Below are 13881 nucleotides of genomic sequence, written 5' to 3'. Positions count from 1 at the left end.
TCAGTATCTTATTTTATTTTTTAAGAAAGTTGATTTTTCTCCAACAGTCCAAGAATTATTTATTTAGTCTTTAAACTACCCTTTTATTGAAAGGGAGTGATTGCAAGACAAAAGCGAAGCAGGCTCTAAGATCCCCTTAGACCAGTGGTTCTCAACCTTCCTAATGCCGCGACCCTTTAATACCCTCATGTTGTGGTGACCCCCAACCAGGGGTCGGCTCTAAATTTTTTTACTACCGGTTCTGTGGGCATGGCTTATTTTGTGGGCATGGCTTGGAGGTCATGTGACCGGGTGGCCATGGCTATGTGTATAGGGACTACTCAGCGGGCTGAAAAAAGTCATTTCTGACAGGTCCTTGGACTTTTGACTGGTCCTCACACTTATGACCATCCTCACATTTATGCCTGTGCAGCATTCTTAACAACCATGTCACTCATTTCACAACTGCTTCTCTTCAACATGGTGATAAGATAGGGCAAAAAACGTAAAATGTGAGGACAGTCGTAAATTCGAGGACTGGTCAAAAGTGTGAGGACCAGTCAAAAATAACTTTTTCAGCCCTCTGAGTAGTCCCTGTGCACAAAAGGACTACCCAGAGGGCTGAAAAAAGTGATTTCTGACAGGTCCTCACACTTTTGACCAGTCTTCGCAGTTATGACTGGTCATCATTTATGCCCATTGTAGCATTCTTAACAACTGTGTCACTCATTTCACAACTGCTTCTCTTCACCATGGTGACAAGATAGGGCAAAAGCGTAAATTGTGAGGACAGTCGTAAGTTCAAGGACTGGTCAAAAGTGCGAGGACCAGTCAAAAATAACTTTTTCAGCCCTCTGAGTAGTCCATATGCATAAAAGGATACAGCAATAGAGAGGGATGAAGGAAGGGAAGGGAAATTAGAGTAGGAGTGAGGGTAAGTGAGGGAGGAAGAGAGGAGGGGAAGGAGAAAGGAAGAGGAAGTAGGGAGAAGAAGAAGGGGGGGAGAGAAAGTAAGAAGGAAAGAAAAGACAGAGGTGATAGGTTTGAGGAGAAAGATTGCTGTACAATAAAAAAGATGAAAGGGAAGAAAGCCAACCCCAAACAAATATAAAGATATTAAGATAAAGAATGAATTGTTAAACTTTAAAGAATAAAAGAGAACAAATATGAATAAATAGCAATAATTAGAAACACACATACAAACATACAATGTATTTTCTTTGAACAGAGTATTTGGCCGGTTCACAAATTTAAACAGTTGTAGGAGGTTAGCACCCACCCCTTTCCTAGAAGAATGAAATATTTTGGGAAGTATTAAAAAGGCAGAATATTATATTTCCCTGGATGAGAAATGGAGAAGCATATTTTACAGACAAAGCAGCTCCCACCTTCCTGCTCCCCACCCTTTGTTAATGGGCCAGAGACAGAAAATCAATCCTTTGTCAAAGGACATTTGCAACACAATAGAAACAGAAACTAACACAATGGGCCCCATCTAGCAACCGAAACTCACCACACGTGACCTGGGAAGCACATATAACCATCAGCCAGCAAGGCTAGCTAAGACCCCCACCCCCTGGGAGTCTGACAACCAATCAAGATACTCTTGATTTACTGTATCTGCTCCTTTTCTGTTCAGGAACTCAAGCCATGTGATCCTGTCCACCATTAAACCATCTTTCCAAGCAGTCTCCATGTTTCCAGTGTCTTTTTCCCCACTTGGAGCAGAACCCAGAAGGATATTTCTTCCAGCACAGTGTTTAGTAATTTCAATTAAATTTACAATTTCTATATTTCCTTTTTGCCATATTTATTCCTCATCTATTTTTTTTAAAAAAAAACAATATTACCCTTCATCCTCATCTCTAATCTTAATCAAATTCAATTTTTCCCTTCTATTCTATATTATACCCCTTCTATTTTTATATCCATCTTCACATTGGTTAATTATGTAATTATGTAATACAGTTGTTTAATACAAATTCAACATTTTAATATAAATCAATTAGTTATATAACTATCTTTTTTGTATATTAATCAATATGAACATGAATATTCCAATTATTTCCATGCAATCCAATTTCTTACAAATCCATTAATAAACCAATAATCCAATAATAATAAACCAAATAATTTCCCCCATATATTCCTCCAAACCACAACTTAACCATTTCTGCTTTTAACACAATATACAATTAATAGTATCTCAATTATTACAATTCCCTAGTTAAATAGAGCTTTTTTTCTTTTGTGTTTTAAAATCTTGAACTCTCATTTTTTGCCCTAAATTTCCCATTGTTTGCACCTACCTTTTTTGGTGAGCAAAAAGAAAAAGAAATCTCTCTCCCTACCTCATTTTGTCACGCTGCAGCAAAGACCCTTTCAGTTTCGTTTTAGCTAGGGGGAAAAAATTGCTCCATCACTCTTTTGCAGCTTGGAAAACAAGAGCTTGCAAAGAAGCCTGCACAAAACAGCTGAGAGCAAATCAGCTGAGAGTCGGGGGGGGGAGCTAATCAATTTATGCTAATTAACCTCTGCTGAAGCTGAAAGAGGCTGTTTTTTCTATTTTTGCAGGCACCGATCTTCTCATTTGTTTTCTTTTAACACTGATCTGTTGTAGGGCGGCCCTTTGAAGCCCGGCGGCAAGAATTTAAACAGTTTTTTTTCCCTCTAGCCATCAGCTGGGACTCAGGAGGCAGCAATAGATTGGGGGTGGGCGGGGTAAGCGAATGGCGACCGACCAGCGATCCAACAGAGGCAGAGGGTGAGTGTCAGCCTCAGCTTTCCTGCTTTAGCTGCCATAAGAAACGGGGAGGGATTAGGTATGGAGCAAAGGGGGGGAAGAGAGCAGGAGGGGGTTTGTCTTTGTAGGAGGGGACTTTGTGGGAATCGAAACTGGATTTCAGTAGGGGATGGCTGACCAACTGTCTCGACATTCCTGATGGATGATGCTGCCAGACGTGTTGCCACCTGACCTTTGGAAGACCTTTAGATTGGCTGAGAAAATATAAACACGAGGGGGGGGGAAGAAGCTTAGTAGATGCATTTCGCGCGTTTTGGTCACTTCCAGCTTTTCACTGGGGTGTTAATCTTTTCATATTCAGTAAAAGTACCAAATTCTTCAAAATGCTTGAGTTTGGGGTTTTCTTTCCTGGATACTGAAGGAAGCATACCTGACATTAAGCTGGAAGTCATCTCAGTCATCCCGGACAAAACCCGAGGGGACTGAAAATCCAAAGTATGTCAGATTGAGGGAGTGATGAAGAAGGGAAGATGGGGGCAGCAGTTTCAACCGCCCTCCAGTCGGAAAGAGAAACTGCAGAATGGCTGGAAAAACTCCGTTTGGAACCGGAGGAAGCTAGATGGTCCAAAGGAGTGGGGAGACTGCCGGACTGGGGGGAGAATCCCCAGGGAGTGACGACTTCCAGACCCCGAAAAAGGGAGGCAGTGTGGATTAGATGGGTCGATTGCAGGAGGGGGCCCAGCTAGTTTTATGACCGAACCCCTTGAACTACAGTTGGGGAATCACATAGAAAAGCTCAGCTTTATCGTAGCACCTGGCATGGAAAGGCCCCTAATTCTAGGACTGCCCTGGCTTCGAAAATGGAACCCACGAGTAAATTGGAAAATGGGGGTCCTGCGCATCCGTACGGCAGAACCAACTCCGGAAAAGGAAGGCCCCTCCCTAAGGGACGACATAAGACCAGAAGGGGCCGCAGTAGCCATTAATTATATTGAGGGAGAAGAGAAAATTCCGAAGGAATATTGGGACCTCAAGGAAGTGTTTAGTGAAAAAGCGTCTGATACTCTGCCTCCCCACAGGGCCACTGACTGCACCATTGAAATACTCCCAGGGGTGAAGCTTCCCAAACCAAAAATATACCCCATGACACCTCGAGAATTGGAGGAATTGCGGAATTTTATTGACAAAAACTTAGAACGGGGATTTATCGAACGAGCCAAACCCAAGGTAGCAGCGCCAGTAATGTTCCGCGAAAAGAAAGATGGATCCTTCAGATTAGTTGTTGATTATAGAAACATGAACGCCATTTGCGTGGAAAATGTCTATCCCCTCCCACTTATGAAGGACATGTTGGCCCATTTAGGAAAGGGAAAATTTTTTACCAAACTTGATTTAAGAGAGGCATACTACCGAGTGAGAATAAAAGAGGGACATGAATGGAAGACAGCATTTAATTGCCCACTGGGGTGTTTCCAATTTAGAGTACTCCCTTTTGGACTACAGGGGGCCCCGGCCGTATTCATGCAGTTGATCAACGAAGTGTTGCATGAGCATCTATATAAGGGGGTGTTGGTCTATTTGGACGATATTCTAATTTACTCTGACAACATGGCCGACCATATAAGATTGGTTCGAACAGTCTTGAATAAACTCAGAGCAGCTGAACTCTATGCCAAACTTTCTAAATGTGAATTCCATCAAGACAAAATCGACTATCTTGGATATCGTATATCGCATGAGGGAATAGAGATGGACCCGGAAAAGGTCCGGGCAGTAATGGAATGGGCCGCACCACGCACCCGTAAACAGTTACAGAGTTTCTTAGGGTTTGCTAACTTTTATAGACAATTTATCCCCTCTTTTGCAAAAATCGCACTGCCAATTACAAACTTGCTCAAAACCAAAGGGGAAATAAAACCCAAACCCTCGAAACCACTAGAATGGACTATGGACTGTCAGGCCGCTTTCGAAAAACTGAAGCGGTTGTTTGCAGCTGAACCTGTGCTCAAACACCCCGACATAGAACAACCTTTTGTAGTACAAGCGGATGCTAGCGACGTTGCCGTAGGAGCGATACTCTTGCAAAAGAATGAGAATGGAATATTACAACCCTGTGCTTACACATCCCGTAAGCTATCTGAGACAGAAAGGAGATGGGCCATATGGGAGAAGGAAGCATTTGCAGTTAGATGGGCGCTGTTAACATGGAGACAATTTTTAGAAGGGGCAAAACACCCTTTCGAGGTGTGGACTGACCATAAGAATCTAGAAGCATTAAAAACACCACGCAAATTGTCACCCAAACAGGCACACTGGGCCCAACATTTCAAGCGTTTCAATTTCACTTTACGTTACCTTCCTGGGGGGAAAAATTTCATGGCGGACGCACTTTCCAGATTACCACAGTACAACAGCATAAAGAAGGAAGTGGTTCAACCAATGATCCCCTTAACGCAATTGGCAACACCTGTCACTACCAGAGCGCAGAGTAAAACCGATCCAGAACTCTCAGGGGATTTACTCGAAAAGTTACGAGAAGCGCTAAAAGCTGACGAGTGGTTTAAAATCCACTCCAACGAATGCACACTTCGCGACGGACTAGCTTGGGTTGGATCAAAATTGTATGTTCCGACCACATTAAGACCAACCGTATTGAAATATGCGCATGATGCCAAAGCCGCAGGACACTTTGCGTTTGTCAAAACTTTACATCTTGTTAAGAGACAGTTTTGGTGGCCTGCACTAAAAAAGGACATACAGGCATATGTGGCTAGCTGTCCAGTATGTGCCTCGGCTAAAAGACCTCCAGGAAAATCCCCTGGATTACTGCAAAGTGTGGCTAGACCGAACGCCCCATGGAAGGAAATATCTATGGATTTTATTGTGGACTTACCCGACAGTGAGGGCTGCACTGTCATTTGGGTAGTAACTGATTTGTTTTCCAAACAAGTACATTTCATACCTTGCTCAAAGATCCCTTCAGCAAAAACCCTCGCAAAATTATTTATTCGGCAGATTTACCGACTACATGGGTCTCCGAAAAGAATAATTTCTGATAGGGGTGTGCAATTTACTTCCAGTTTCTGGAGAGAATTTTTAAGACTGATAGGCTCCGCACAGGGGTTGAGTTCCAGTCACCACCCTCAGACAAATGGTGTTTGTGAAAGAACCAATGGGGTGCTCGAACAATACCTTAGGTGTTACGTGAATTACCAACAGGACAATTGGGTAGACTTGTTGCCATTTGCAGAAGTGGCGTATAACAATTCTGTGCATAGTAGCACCGGATTCACCCCTTTTAAGGTTGCATCGGGCCAGGATTTTGTACCCATTCCCGAGTTACCTCAAGATGATCCCCAAAATCCCTCCTTGATAGATTGGATGGAACAATTAAGGAGCACCTGGACAGTGACTCGGAAGGCATTAGATGAGGCACACCGAGCTCATAAGGCACAAGCCGATAAGAAAAGGTCCCCAGCTCACATTTACAAAGTGGGGGATAAAGTCTATTTGTCTACCAAATACTTGCAAACCACCCAGAGGTCTAAAAAGCTGGGGCCTAAGTATGTAGGACCATTTCGTGTGATTAGACTGATAAATCCAGTGACAGTTGAATTAGAATTACCAAAAACCTTGAGACGGATACATCCTGTATTTCATGTTAGTTTATTGAAACCTGAACACTCATCTCCCCTAAGGGTTGATCATAGCAACCCTCCAATTCCCATCCTCATAGAAGGGGAGCAACATTTTGAGGTTAAGGAAATCTTGGACTCTAGAAAACACCATGGTAAAGTCCAATATCTAATTGCCTGGAAACATTTTCCACTATCTCAGGCTGAATGGGTAAATAAACGGGATGTCCGAGCTCCCAAGAAAGTACAACAGTTCTATGCCAAATACCCTGATAAACCTTGATCATTGTATATATTCTGTTTCTGTTTCTCTTTTTCTTTTTAATTAGGACTAACGTCTCTTCTGCAAGAGGGGCCGAATGTCAGCCTCAGCTTTCCTGCTTTAGCTGCCATAAGAAACGGGGAGGGATTAGGTATGGAGCAAAGGGGGGGAAGAGAGCAGGAGGGGGTTTGTCTTTGTAGGAGGGGACTTCGTGGGAATCGAAACTGGATTTCAGTAGGGGATGGCTGACCAACTGTCTCGACATTCCTGATGGATGACGCTGCCAGACGTGTTGCCACCTGACCTTTGGAAGACCTTTAGATTGGCTGAGAAAATATAAATACGAGGGGGGGAAGAAGCTTAGTAGATGCATTTCGCGCGTTTTGGTCACTTCCAGCTTTTCACTGGGGTGTTAATCTTTTCATATTCAGTAAAAGTACCAAATTCTTCAAAATGCTTGAGTTTGGGGTTTTCTTTCCTGGATACTGAAGGAAGCATACCTGACAGTGAGGGTGAGTGAAGGCATGGGGGGGGGGCGAGAGAGGGCTTTGGCGACCCCTGTGAAATGGCCGTTCAACCCCCAAAGGGGTCACAACCCCCAGGTTGAGAACCGCTGCCTTAGACAATTCTATTAGGATAAAGGAGTAGGAAACCCCTCCCCTCAGTCTGATGTTGAATGAGCCAATCCACAGGTGTGAAGATGTTGTGAAAACCTTCATCGTGGAAAGGAGATAAGGGAGTGTTCCCAGGCACTTCTCTCCAGAGGCTTCAGAACTGAGAAAAAACAGATGGCCCTCCCCCTTTACACATTCCCCAAAGATAAATCAAAGCACAGGGCAGGTAGGTGTCGGAGCTACAGTTATAAACTAAGGGGTTGCAGGATATGTAGGAAAACAGGAAGAGGGTAATAAATGAATAAATGATCCAGGCCCCCCTCCCCACAGGAATGGCAGTACCATGATAGGGATCTGACATGCTCATCCCCTAGAAAAATGAGGGGTCCATCTATAAAGAAAGCACAAGAGAAACAACATAGTGAGTTATTTGGGTTCATCAGGGTACTGCGAGTGGAACCTTTTCAGTAATGCAGGGGCCCTAACATGTTTTTTAGCTACCCACTCATTCTGGGAGGGTAGTAAACGCTTCCAGGCTACTAGATATTGTGCGGAGCCATAGTGTGTTCATTAGTCTAGGATTTCCTTAATCTCAAAGTGGTATTCTCCTTTAATCATGACCGGGACTGGAGGAATGTCTGCAGGTGGCCTTAGGGGTGAGGTAATTTCTGGCTTCAGCAGGCTGCAGTGAAACACTGGGTGGACTTTCCTAAGTGTTTTGGGGAGTAGTAATTCCACTGTCACTGGGTTAATGAGTCTAGTTATGGGGGAAGGTCCTATGAACTTATGTCCCAATTTTTTGAAGGGTTGCAAGTATTGTAGATACTTGATGGAGAAGTAGACCTTATCCCCTATTTTAAAAGGTCTTTGCTCCATTCTTTGTCAGCCTGAGCTTTAAAAGTGGCCTTAGCCTTGCTCAGACCAATCTAACTACTGGCCAGGTGTTTTGCAGTTCTTGTATCCACTCTTTAAGGGAGGGCATGGTTGGCTCCTCTACTGGTAGTTCTGGCATTGGGGTGAAATCCTGGCCTGTTGCAACTTGGAAAGGGATGAAACCCATGCTAGAATGCACAGAATTATTGTATGCCACTTCTGCAAAAGGCAGGAGGTCCGTTATCTTGCTGATAATTAATAAAACATTTCAAATATTGTTCTAAACACTGTTCAAACATTCTGTTGATCCTTTAGTGGCTGGGTGGTGGGAGGAGCTTAGGCCCTGGCTGGTACCTAGGAGGCCCAGAAAAGCTTTTCAGAACTTCAAAGTGAATTGAACCCACTGATCAGATATTATTCTTTGGGGGGCCCCATGCAGTCGATAAATGTGCTGTAGGAACATTTTGGCAAGTGCCTTGGCAGTGGGGATTCTTTGGCAGGGGATAAAATGGGCCTGCTTGAAAAACAGGTCTCAGCCGCCCTGAGTCTTTGGAGAGGGGTGGCATATAAATTGAATTAATTAAATTAATTAATTAAATTAAATTATGACTCAAATGACAGTGTTTCCCCCCACTTTCGGGCAGCTGTACAATAAAATCCATAGCAATCTCTCTCCAGGGTGCTGAAGGCTTGGCTATGGTTTGTAAGAGTCTTGGGGGTTTTCCCTGCCTTCTTTTTGCTGCTGCAAAAAGATCTATGAAGATCCTCAATTCCTTGAGTTCTATGGGGGACATGCTATACATCTTGGGCTTTGGTAGTTTAGTACCTGGGAGGATCTCAATGGCGCAGTCTGTGGGATGGTGGGGGAGCGGAGCTCATCGGAACACTCTTTGCCAAACACTTCAGCTAAATCCTTATATTCCCTGGGAATGCCGTTCATTGGTGAGGCTTCCCCGTCCACAGCTGTTTCTTTGTTTGGATTTCCTCCCAGTTCCTCCCTTCAGCCATCTGGTCTGGTCACTCCTCATTGGAACCTTAGGGTTCTCTGCTGCCAGGTTACTCTGGGGTTCCATTTCCTTAGCCAGGTGAGTCCCAGGACTAGTGGCCATTCCATTCTGGGTGCCACAATAAAAGTGAGTCTCTCATCATGAGTCCCCATTGCTATGTCCAGGGGTTCTGTGGCAAAAATGGCCGGTTCCCCCCCCCCCCCGTGGCTGATCCAGAGGTGGGTTTCAGCAGGTTCTGACCAGTTCTGGAGAACCGGTGGCAGAAATTTTGAGTAGTTTGGAGAACTGGTAGTAAAAATTCTGACTGGCCCTGCCCCCATCTGTTCTCTGCCTCCCAAGCCTTAGCTGATCAGGAGGAAATGGGGATTTTGTAGTAACCTTCCCCTGGATTGGGGAGGGAATGGAGATTTTGCAGTATCCTTCCCCCAGAATGGAGATTTTACACTATTCTTCTCCTGCCCTGCCCACCAAACCATGCCATGCCCACCAAGCCACACCCACAGAACCGGTAGTAAAAAATTTTGAAACCCACCATTAGACTGACTCATTCAACTGGCAGACACGATGGGGTTTTTTAGCTTCTGCAAGCATATGCCCAATTTTCCCACCAGGGTTGGGCTAATCAAATAATGGGTGCACCATGAGTCCAGGAGAGCTGAGATTTTCACTCTTCCCCCCCACCCGGGGATGAATAGTCTTAGAGGCAGAGTGAATGGCTCAATTGGTTCGCTTACCAGCAGGTCATCTTCAGGGTCGCTCTTGGACATGTCCAGTTCCTCCTCAGGTGATGCCGGAGTTCCTTTCCCCAATTTTGTGAGGGAGTGAAACTCTGCGGCCTCTCCACTTCTCAGTGTGCTGTCTTTTCCTCAGGGAGTTGTTTTCACGGTCTTTCCTCTGGATAGGCATTCTGGTTTTTGAGCAGGAGTTTTTGAATGACACTCAGCTGCACGGTGCCCCTCCTTCCCGCATTTGAAGCAAGCAGATGATCTCAGTGTCAGTGGGGGTTGCGGCTTGTTTGGCCCTCACTTCCCCTTGGGTGGGAATATCTTCCAGGCTCTTCCCCCTCGGTACTGGTTCGACCAGGAAGTACCAGTTGTACAGGCAGTCTGGGGCCCCTCGAGCCAGGCAGGCATGGTAGAGGTCGTCATTCAGGCCATCTTTGAACCAGCTCACTAGTATGTCTTCCAGCCAGTCCACTCTGCAGGCAAGGTCTCGGAACTCTTCAGTGTATTCAGCTACTGGCCTGTGCCCGTTTCACAGCTCTGATGTGATTACAAGTTTTGTAGTCTGCCAAGAGGTCTTCAAATTGGTGGCAGAGAGCCATCATGAATCGGTCAAAGTTCTGTGGTTCAGGGGCACCTGCATTGTGGAGGGTCACCATCCAAAGGGCAGCTGCCCCTTCCAGGGCCAAAGTGATGGCTTGGACCCAGGCACCCTGGGTCTGCAAACCCCTCCCATACTCCTGCATGTACATGAGGACATGTGCCAGGAAAAACCCCAGTTGCTGTGGGTTGCCATTGTACTTCACTCCTGGTGGGGTGTCTCCCTCTCCAGTTGTGGCACTCTGGGCTGGCCAGGGCTAGTGCTGCATGGGTGAATTCACCTGGATGGCTGCTGCTCCCCCCTGCCGCATCTGCTTGGCTGCTGCTTCTGGATCCGGAGCGGTGGTCCGGCCTCATTGGCTGCTGCTGCCACCTTGCCCCCTCTCTGGTGTCGATCCAATTCCCCCCTGGTTCTGAGGTTTTCAAGAGCCTCCGTCATGAACTGCACAACGTTTCTCTTGAGGCAGTCATCTCCACCCGGTTTTTCAATGGGCTCTTACTGGTCGGACAAGGTTTCCAGCCCAGTTAACTGCCCCGGGTGAAGGTGACTCCTCGGGTTCCTCCATCCCAGTTGTCCTTCTTCCCCACTCCGATCGACCATCTGGGCTTCCTGGGGATCTCCAAGTCGGCTTTGATGTCTTCGATGGGGCAGAAGGAGCTGGCTTCTGGCTGGGTGATGTTGGAGGTTTCACTCCAGCATACTCCCTCTCCTTGCTCACCGCTTTGCTCAGATATTGTGTGCAGGGTTCCCTCGGTAGAGCAAGTTTGCTTCTCTGGGTTGACCACTTTTGCAGAGCCTGCTTTATGTAAGGTCCTGCCTCTATTCCCCAAATCAAGAATTTCAAAAGGAACCTTTTATTGAAAGGAAGTGATTGCCAGACAAAAGCAAAGCAGGCTCTAAGGTCCCCTTAGGCAATTCTGTTAGGAGAAAGGAGTTAGAAACCCCTCCCCTCAGTCCGTTGTTGAATGAGCCAATCCACAGGTGTGAAGATGGTGTGAAGACAATCATCCTGGGAAGGAGATAAGGAAGTGTTCCCAGGCACTTCTCTCCAGAGGCTTCAGAATTGAGAAAAAGCAGATAGCCCTCCCCCTTTACACATTCCCCAAAGGTAAATCAAAGCACAGGGGAGATAGATGTTGGAGCTACAGTTATAAACTAAGGGGTTGCAGGATATGTAGGAAAACAGGAAGAGGGTAATAAGTGAATAAATGATACAGGCCCACCTTCCCAAAGGAATGGCAGTATCATGATAGGGATCTGACAGTCTGTTTGATAATAAGAGATAATCTGACCTCCATTTTACAGATGGGGGTGGGGGGGTAGGTGAGCACTGCCAAACATTTTGCAGGGTAAACCAGCCATTTCTCATCTTTGTGTAAAACCCTATAGCATCCAAAAACTTTGGATTTTTCAGATGTCTAATGTTGCTCCTGAAGTTGGAGCTGTTTATGGAGGGTTTTAAAAAGGCACATAAAATCTGTGAGAATAGGATGGGGAACACACCCGTTTGCCCTTAAATAAACCCTACAACTCCAGTACAGATGCAGTTCCTTTAATTCCTGAACAATTGGCCAGCTACATTTGATTCAGCTTGATCAGGTATAGCTAAAGAGGGAACATTGTTGGCTGGCTGGGGAATTCTGGGAATTAAAAGTTCACACATCTTAAAGTTCTTGAGGTTGAGAAAGACTGGAATTCTACTACAGTCATGCAAATTCTTATCTCTGGCTATCGCTTGTTCACCTAACCAGTTGTAGGAGGAGAGGCCAACCTGGTTGCTCCTCACTTTCTCTGGTACATGGATGGGCAGGGGATAGGAAAAAAAGCAAGTGTGTGCTTACAAGGAAATGAGTGGTTGGGTTCTGAAGCAATCACAGCCAAGAATCCAAAAACACAGAATTTTAAACTGTGGCTGCTCTAAATAGGGCATCGCAGCTGCAGTGATCCCAACTTGGGGCATTTCAGAGTGACATCTATATAAACAGGACAACAGCTTTGTTCCATTGTTCAATAATTACCTTTTGCTTTACCAACAGCACTGCTCAAAGCTTTAAATTCATTATATCATTAGCTTTTCAGACTTTAAAGACTGTAGTTCAGTACCAAAAAATCAAGGTTTTAAATATTCATTTAAAATCAATTCAAGAGCTGGACTGCTTGGGATGTGACTCGCACTTTCACCTACATTTTTCCTTCACTCGCAGCTTGACAGTAACAGGGAAAGGGTGGATGGAATGTATGGATGTGAGAATGGTATTCAAGCATCCATCAGCTTCCGTGAGACATTGCTATCATCTTAAGGATACACCAAACAGATGTCCCGGCATGGCTGGCTGTTTTCCATAACAAAATGAACAGAAGAGATTGATGTATATTTTGGACTGTGGGTGGCCCGTAGGGAAAAGGAGGAATTAACTATGCTGGCTTTTGAGTGGAAAACCCAAAGCTGGTTTTCTTCTTCTGTGCCAATGTGGTTTATTCAGTAGTTTTATACTCTTGGTAAAATAATGTCACAGGAGTTCCTTTTTCTGGATTTGCTAACTGGACAGTTGACAAGATGAAAAGCAGAGTTCAGCAACTGACAGTACAGTAGTGGCTTCGCAGCCTTTTTGTAACTGCACCTCCCTAATCATTCAGAGCTCAATGTAAAATCCTAGAATTTTGCAAACTTCAGAGAAGCACTATGACACAGATTCATTTAAATCACCTCTTTGAATTGTATCTTCACACTGATACAAGAAGTCCAAGTGAATCACACTTCTTTGAATTGTTTTGGAGAAATTCAAATGCAATTCAAAGACTATGACCAGTGTTTCTCAACCATAGCAACTTTAAGATATGTGAATTTCAACTAAGAATTCCCCAGCCACCCATGATATTGAACATTGTATTTTATGTTAAGTTGTTAAGGTTAAGAAATACTGCTATAGACTGACTTTGCAGCAGCTGAAACAAAACAAACTGGCAAAAGAATTAGGCATTTTGATGGGCTGATACTGATACTGGTGTCCACAGAGTGTGGTTAAAAAAAAGTCTAGATGGTGCCCATGTACTTACCTTTTGAAGAGCTCTGGAGCTCACATTAGGGAAAGAGGGCAGATTGCTTGCCATGATCCAGGAAGTGGTCATAATCAGTAATGGAGGCTGGGGAGAAGGATGTGGAATCCAATCATGTGGGAAGTAGACCAAAGGCCTGCAGGGACCTGGTGGGGCAGGATGATGGGGGAAGGCTGCTATAGCATGCCTACGGTCAATCATAAAGATGAAAGACCACAGGGGTCCTGCAGTGGCCGTAACTTTGAAAATGGGTTGCAAGAAGTTTTTGTGGGGTCTGTTGTAACACAAAGTGATCAGTCGCAAGTCAAAGATTACCTATAATGGAGTGCTGGAACCTAATAACACTGTAGATCCCTGGACATAGCAATACCTGGGATTCTTTCTCACT

The sequence above is a fragment of the Pantherophis guttatus genome, chromosome 8 (assembly GCF_059756535.1).
Source record: "Pantherophis guttatus breed Tessera chromosome 8, ASM5975653v1, whole genome shotgun sequence".
NCBI classification, from domain to species: Eukaryota; Metazoa; Chordata; class Lepidosauria; order Squamata; family Colubridae; genus Pantherophis; species Pantherophis guttatus.
Note: the sequence above shows the minus strand (reverse complement) of the source record.